Genomic DNA, 8,248 nt, shown 5'->3' with positions numbered 1-8,248 from the left:
CCCGGTACTGACACCCCCCGGTACTGACACCGGCACCGAGAGACCCCCGGTACCGAGAGACCCCAGTACTGACACCCCCCGGTACTGACACCGGCACCGAGAGACCCCGGTACCGAGAGACCCCGGTACTGACACCCCCCGGTACTGACACCCCCCGGTACTGACACCGGCACCGAGAGACCCCCGGTACCGAGAGACCCCGGTACTGACACCCCACGGCACTGACACCCTCTGGTACTGACACCGGCACCGAGAGACCCCGGTACTGACACCCCACGGCACTGACACCCCCCGGTACTGACACCGGCACCGAGAGACCCCCGGTACCGAGAGACCCCGGTACTGACACCCCACGGCACTGACACCCCCCGGTACTGACACCGGCACCAAGTGACCCAAAGTACTGACTGACCCTGTCCTGACACCCCGCGGCACCGACTGACTCCTGGCACCGACAGACACCCTCCCAGCACCGATACCCCCAGTACAGACACCCGCCGGTACCGAAACCCCCAGCACTGACAGACCCCTGGCACCATCGGACACCCTTCCAGCACTGACACCCCCAGTACGATGCTCCCGGCACCAACGCCCCACCTGCCCCACTTGTACCCTGGCACTGACACTGGCACCGACCCCTCACTTACCCCTTCACCTGCCTGCGCCCACCCTGTGCCTGGCAGGGGCACTGCTCCTGGGTGATGTCCCCAGCTCTCCTCTACCTTCTGTGCCTGGTCCTGCCGAGCCTACATGGGGAGCTGAGGCCCAACAAGTTCATCACAGCTGTGGCCCCCTCCCCATTGTAGCTGAGACCATCCCCTCTTGGGGTCTCATCCCACCCCATTCATATCCCCACCCCAGCAGGATGGGGTTGATGGGACCTGGGGTGCCCAAGGCCTCTGGAAGAGGATTGCTATGAGGACAGTGACAAAACTGGGTTGGCTACAGTTGTGTCCATGGGGGAAGGAGGCTGGTGTGAATTCTCTGGTGTTTAATATGGGGTGAATCCTTCCCTTGCCTTCCTCAATCATTACCTTGCACAAGATCTGTTGGAACAAAATCTGCTTGAAATCACCCAAAGCTGTCAGAAGGCAGCAACAATGGAGGTAAAGCTACACAGGCACAGGGGGAGTGGGGCCCATTCTCAGCACCCACCTGCCCCTCAAAATGTCCTAATGGCCCAAGCAAGGACTTGCTGTCCCCAGAACAGAGCTGCTCACCCCATGGCCATCCAGAAATCCATGGCACAAGCAGGATGTGCTTGTGCCACACCAGGGACAGAGCCCCTTGCCATCCTTCCGTGGGGCATATGCAGAAAGCAGAGGGAGACCCCACCTTTGGGCAAGCAGCTGTAACTCTGGGACAGCTTTTGGGCCTCTGTGTCCCCTGAGTCCCTCTGAAAGGACCTGAGTGTGCTGGGGACAGCAGTCACCTGAGCTGGGGCAGAACTGGGGACACAGCGAGAGCATCTCTATGCACAGAAAGCGCTGCTTGCAACCCACTTTGCTTTTCAGATTTTAAAGAACCGTGGCTCTCTGTCACCAGGGAGGGGACACTGAGCACAGGGCAGCAGTACCTCACTGCTCACAGGCAGGAGGGGTGTTTGGGAGGTGCATGGGGGAGTGAGTGTCTCCATGCTCAAGCACCTGAATGACCAAAACCCACCAGTTTCCCCTCACTGACGCCACCAGCAGCCATTGCATTGCTCCGTTTGTCACCTGTGTTTCAAGCAGGCCATGGGCACCTGCATTGCATCCATGGGTGTCTGCAGAATTTTTTCCCTCTGCTTCCCCAAAAAAGACATTCCTGTAATTTTTTTCACTGTGCTGTACTGGGGCTCCTGAAGACCATTTCCATGAAGTCTAAGCCACCTCCTCCATCCTTTACCACCACTGAAGCCCTTCATGGTGGCAGGAAGGGAATGGTGCTTCTGCCCCTCAGATTACAATGAAACCTGCAGTGGTGACCTTAACCCGGGGGCCAATCTCATTTGCAAATGTTCCCTTTGATTTTATGTTGTTGTTGTTATTATTATTGTTATTATTATTAATTTTATTAAGGCAACAGACTTTGGCTGAATATTAAGAGGAAAACAAAATCGGTTGAGCATCCCTTGGCTCACCATGTTGCTAAGCCCAGCTGATGACGAGGATCCCAGCACTGAGGACTCCCTGTTGAGTCCCACTCTCTGCTGGAGACGGGTCCAGCCTTGGGGCCAGTTTGTGCAAAGCCAAATCTGCAAAAATCGTGGCAACTCCAGCCACAGCACAGAGCCGCCCGTGCCCTCCTCAGCTCAGCTGCCTCCCCGTGGTCACTGCTGCCGGAAATGCTTTTCCTCTGAAGGGTTTCAATCTTGTCACTCAGTAATTCCTTGTGTGACGAGACAGAAAACACCCCCCAGACCCCTCTCTCCAGCCCATTTGTTTTCCTGCACGCCCTCCTCCTGCTCCTGCTCCCTCGCCGCCTTTCCAAGGTAATCACGGTGCTGCGATCACTCTTTAGGAATATTTTTTTTTCCTTTTCCCCAGGTGCTTAATCACCCTTATTACCCTTTTCTGATTAATTAATTCTAATTAATTTTGCACTATCATTTTTGAGAAGAGGTGACCAGGACGGCACATGTTGTTGCAGGTGATTTGCAAGGCAGGTCCTGCGGTGCCAGCACGGCCCTTCCCTCAGTGGTTAACCCAGGTCTGGGCGGGCACCTGCTGCCCCGTTTGCTGCCATTAGTGGCAATTAATTGAGCACTGAAACCCCCAATGCCCTGGGAAGAGCCCTGAGGTACCTTCCTGGGAATCACACGGGCTGCTCCCACGTGCTCTGCTCTGCTGTGGCACTGGGGTTTGACCCCGGACAAACTTGTCCCTGCGTCCACATTTGCCCAGCTCCTTCAGCTGCCTCTGCTGTGCCATGACCAAGCCTTGGGAAGTCGGAATAAATTAGGTCAGGGCTTTTCCTCGCTCTGCTGAGAGCTGCCAAGGCACTCAGAGGGGTGACAGAGATGTGGGTCCTTTTGTGCTAGCCATGCTCCACCACCTCTTGTCTTCCAGCACTGGTGCCAGCCCTTTTCTAGGTACCAGCACAAGACTTCACCTGTGTCACCCTGGGGCCTTTGGAGCCAAAAGGTGACATGGCTTGGGTGATCCTGCCCTTAAAACAAACACAGATGTCCTGGGGACAGAAGTCGTTGGCCCTTTGCTGTTTGTCCCAAAAGCAACCCACATCCCAAGATGTGAGGAGAGGGGACATGGACTCGGGTCTTTGTCAGGGCTTCCCATGTCCCTGCCACCAGCCACTGGTCATTGTCCCCAAACAATCTGGAGCTGGTTGGGCACTTCTGCTGGCCAGGTGGCCACCCTGGCTTGGGCCTGGGACATCCATCCCACCTTGTTCCCTCTGTCACTGGCTCTCACAAGGGGGCTGGAGCATCATCACCAACACTGCTGAACTCCAGCTATAAAAATTATATTTATTACATATAGTGTAATAGAGTTAATAGATTATAAACTGTATGCTATATACTAGCTAGTAGGTAATATATTGTATATATATATATATAAATAAATAGTATGCAATGTGTGTATAATGTAAATATAACTGTGTATATGTGTGTATATATACACATATATAGTGTAAATGGACCATTTATGCCTATATATATTTATTATACACAGCATGCCATTTACACCATACAGATATACACATATATTTACATACCAGATAGATAGATATAGGTATATGCATACATATATATATATATATACATATAGAAAATATATTTTTTATATTTATGTATGGTTTACATGTTGTGGTGAGGAGAAAGAGGGAGAGAGAGGGCATATTTACATGTGTGTAGAGCACAGTGAAGCTGCCCTGGCTCTGTGGCCACTGCAGGACAGTGAGGAGGAAGAGGAGGGAAAGAGGAGGAAAGGCACAGCAAGGAGAAGGAGGGAGAATACAAACCACTCTGAGTTACAAACGCTCCCCTCTTTGATTAATTGTACTTTCTGTTTGATAAATGTTACTCATGAGTATAAAATATGCAAAGCACTTAGCAAGTTCACACTGTTTAAAGAACTCAACTAACTAAATTAAAATTCGATGATACGAGCGGAGCCGCTGAAGAGCAGCGTGGCAGCACCGTTTGGGGAGCCAGCCCTGCACCACGGCACATCCTGCCCACATATCCCTCCCCAGAGAGCCCAGCCCAGCCCAGGGGAAGGATGGTGGGTTTGGCAAGGCCATGGGTGGGGGTTCCTTGTGTGGCACTGGGTCCCTGCAGGGTGGCGAGGGGTTGAGAGGGACCAAACCAGAGCATCCTCACCCCACAGCTGGGCAGTGCGGGCAGGGGCGACCCCGGCACAGGGTTACCTGCTGACTTGGTTGAGGGAGGGCTAAATAATTTGCTTTAATTTCCAAGCTCTCCCCATTGCAGGTGGCAGCATCCAAAGACCCAGTGGCCCCAGTCTATCACCCAAATCACCAGACCAGGGATTTTCTGGCACTGCTGAGCCCCAGTGCAGCACCCCAGCGTCCCACCCTTGAACCACCACTTCACCCATCACACCCAGGTTAGTGACACCTCCCTGCACACTCACAGTGCTGTATCCTTCCAGCCCTTTGGAGAAAACCAACTCAGCCCTTTCTGGCTTTCCCGAAATGGCAGCTGAGGAGCCTTGGTGAAGAGGAGACCCCCTGCCATGGGAAGGATGTGGAACCCAGTCCCCCCACGGGAAGCCTGTTAGCTCCCACCTCTGCCCCAGCACTCTGGGGAGGACAAGGTGTGCACTGGGAGGATGAGGTGTGCCCTGAGAAAACACAGTAGGAGGATGTAGTGTGTGCACTGACCAGTTTCCCTGGCTCCCAGTGTGTGGCACGTGCCTGACTCACACTGGCCACACTCCTCAGCCTCCCGCTCTCTGCCATTCCCATCATCCCAGGTGAGCAGGGGTTGCTGGAGGCGGCAGAGCTTCCAGAGCAGCAGCAGCAGCTGTGTCAGGCAGGTAGCAGCTCCCTCCTGCCTGCAGTTGAGAGAAGAAAGAAGGAGGAAAACCTGGCCTGGATTGGGCCTGACTGAGTTCCTGCCTCTCTGGAAAGATTCAAGAGCCCCACTTGGAAATGTTTAAGCCCCAGTGTGACCCACTGGGTCCGATAGGACCCCAAGATGCTCTCTCCCTTACTCACAGCCCACTGGAAACCCTCACATCCTAAAAATCCCACTGACAGAGCATCAAGTTCGTAATTTCTGTGATGCCAACAAACCCAGGCAGAGTGTTGGTGTTGATGGGCAAAAACTCTTTGTGTCTTACTGCCAAGGAACATTGCTTCAGCTCCTCATTCTCCAGCGCCTCCTCCCAACCCTCCAACCAAGCTGAGCTCTCAGGGTAAGAAGCCACAGGCAAGGGATGGGCAGGACAGAGGGACTCGACCAGGGAAAAAAGGCTTTTTCTCCAAAGGTCCAAGTCTTCACTACGTAGGTGAATCCTTCTGCAAGGCATGATCCCACATCCTCTATGGGCAGAGACTAAAATGATGCACACTTTGCAAAACTTCCTGGGAGATGTTGTCAGGGAGGGATGAGCCGGCGTGGCACCACAAGGCGCTGCTGCGGAGCCAGCCCCGAGCCCAGCCCCAAGCCCAGCCCTGAGCCCCCGGCACGGCCCCGGAGCCCCCGGCACATCCCATTGCGGCACAGCCCATGCCGGGCTCGGTGGGAACAAGCCGGCTCAGCTTATCCTTGCAGTTTGAGCGATGATTTAGCCCCTGTGAACCCACCCGGCTGTAAATCCTGGCACAGACAAGCCCCAAACATTCATTTCAGGCAACGCAGTTTGTGTCATCTCGGCATTAGCATTTGCACTTTTATTAATTAATACTTGTTAAACCAAGACTAAAAATAAAGCGCTCGGCTCCCCGTCTCAGCTAACGCCTCTTTGCCCTCGCCCGGCAGCACGGCTGGGCTGTGGCACCCGCTGCTCCCTTTTCCAGAGCCAGAACAGAGGGAATTAAAGCACTGTGTTGAAGCAGGAGCGCTGCTAAAGCAAAAATCACCCCCTTCTGCACCGCCTTGGTGGGACAAGCTGGCCTTTCCAGCCATGGCTACAGGTGTGCACAGAGTGAGGATCACCCTCACCCCTGCCTGGGATGAGCCAGGGGTGACAGGGTCAGCAGCACACACAGCATTTAACCTTTTTCTTTTTTTTCCCATTCCAGCTTTGAGTTTGTTTTTCTTTTGCTGCTCTTTTTCCTCCTGGGCTGGGCCGTCTTAGTTGCACTTCCCATTTGGAGCTGATTTCATTTCCCAGGCGGGATATCCTGGGAGGGCTCATGTCCAGGAAGGAAATGGTTCATAGTGGTGGGCACAGGTGTGCTCAGTGCCTGCACACAGACAGGTGCTGCCACCACTGCCTTCAACTACATCTGATGGGCAGCAGTTGCTGTAAAAGTCCTTTTCCCTGCCTGGGACCACTGCTGCCCATCAGCATCCCTTTGGATGCAAAGCCAGTGGGTGCATGTGTGTTGAGGCAGCTGCAGAGGAGAAAAGGGTCTGAAACAGGGGTCGAAAAAGCTTTTGGGGAACCCCAGAGGTGAAACCCAGCTGGGTTTGGGCACAAGCAGTGGTGCTCCCCACCACACTCCAGCCAACCATTAAACCCGCCATGCTCCATGTTTCCTCTGTTCCCAATTTCCCGAGCTCTTGGGTCCCCTTCAGACCTCAACTGAGCAAAGAAAGGAAATTCTCAGAGCAGGCTCCTTCCCATACTGTTTCTATACATTGCACAGGGATCTATAGCACACAGACCTAAAGGGCACACAGAGCTGAGGAGCGTGGCTGGCATGGTGCTGGGGAGATGAAGCTGTGCCAGCTGCAGCTCCCTGGTGCTGGGGAAGGCAGCCTGGTCTGCAATATTTAATAACATTATTGATAATAACAAGTAATAATAGCAATAACAACAGCAATAATTTCTTAGTTAACACTTATTAATGAAAAACAAGCCGGAAAATTTACATAACTCCGGGAAAGCCCCAGGTCACCAATCCATGTGTCTTAAACCACCAAATCTTGCAAGACTTGGCCATGCCCTTGCTTTGGGTGCTCTTCCCTGAGCCCCTTGGCTTTAACTTGCTGGAGCAGCCCAGGGTCTAGCTGGAGTTCAGGATCCCACCCTCCTCTGCTGTGCTGGGGCAGCCTGGTGAGGATTCAGGGGGCAGAGGGGATCTCCCAGCCCGGGCTGTGGGAAGGAGAAGCTGATGCCCAGGTCCCCTCTGAGCCTGGTCGGGTACCGGCGCCGGCAGCACCAGCGGTGCTTGGGGATGCAGCACAGCTCACACACGTTGGGAGTGAATGTTAATGGTGCCAAGCTCCTGGGAGAAATGATCAAATTCTTTGAATAAAGCAGGGAGGAGAGGAAGGGGAGGGGGAGGAAGGGAAAATAACTCCACATACTAATTCTGCTGATGAAAATTAAAATTGGGCATTGCTGATCCAACCCCAGAACAAGATGCTTTGGAGCCCCAGCTCAGTCCCAGCCCAGCCACAGCCACCCCACAGGGTCGGGTCTGCCTGAGCCTCTCTTCTGCCTGTCCCCCCAGAGCTCCCTGATGTGTTAAGCCAGTGACTCCCTGCATGGTCTTGGGGCAGGATCAGGCCCCAGCACCGGGGAGGGATGGGCCAACCCAGCTGTGAGACCCAGGAGGGTTTATCTTCATTGCTGGTGCCTTCACCTCACCCAGCTTTACCTGCCCCCGGGGCAACTCGGAGCACCCAGAGTTGTGAGGTTCGTTTCCGTACCAAAGATTAAAAAATGAAATTTGGAGGGCTTTTAATTAATTTTTTATTAACTTCCTGTGTTTTGAGCCTTTAAAGACTTGTTTTTCCCCACTGTACTCTCTGGCAAGGCAGAAGGTCCTCCTGGCCTGAAAGGAAGGCAGAGACTGAGCAGTGATCACAGGACTCCGGGACCTGCTGCTTTAAAAGGAAAATAAGGTAAAAGTTTGGGAGTGGGCCATGCCATGAGCTGCAGGATCCAACATTCCCAGCTAGTAGCTTCCTCCTGCTCTGCTCCTCTCAGAGCTGGAAAACCTCCTGTGGAGCCTGGGAAGTCCCGAGGGAGGGAGGTGACTCCAGCATTCCCAGGGTGGCTCTCCAGGCACAAGGGGATTTCCTTGGCTTGGATCAACGTGGGCTGGAGCTGAGGAGGGCACAGGGCTCTCTGCTGGGGGGCACAGTGACACCTCGAGAGTCTGT

This window comes from Lepidothrix coronata, unplaced genomic scaffold (genome assembly GCF_001604755.1).
Source record: "Lepidothrix coronata isolate B3197 unplaced genomic scaffold, Lepidothrix_coronata-1.0 Scaffold28, whole genome shotgun sequence".
NCBI lineage: Eukaryota > Metazoa > Chordata > Aves > Passeriformes > Pipridae > Lepidothrix > Lepidothrix coronata.
The sequence above is the reverse complement of the archived record's forward strand: the minus strand, read 5'-3'. Positions refer to the sequence as shown.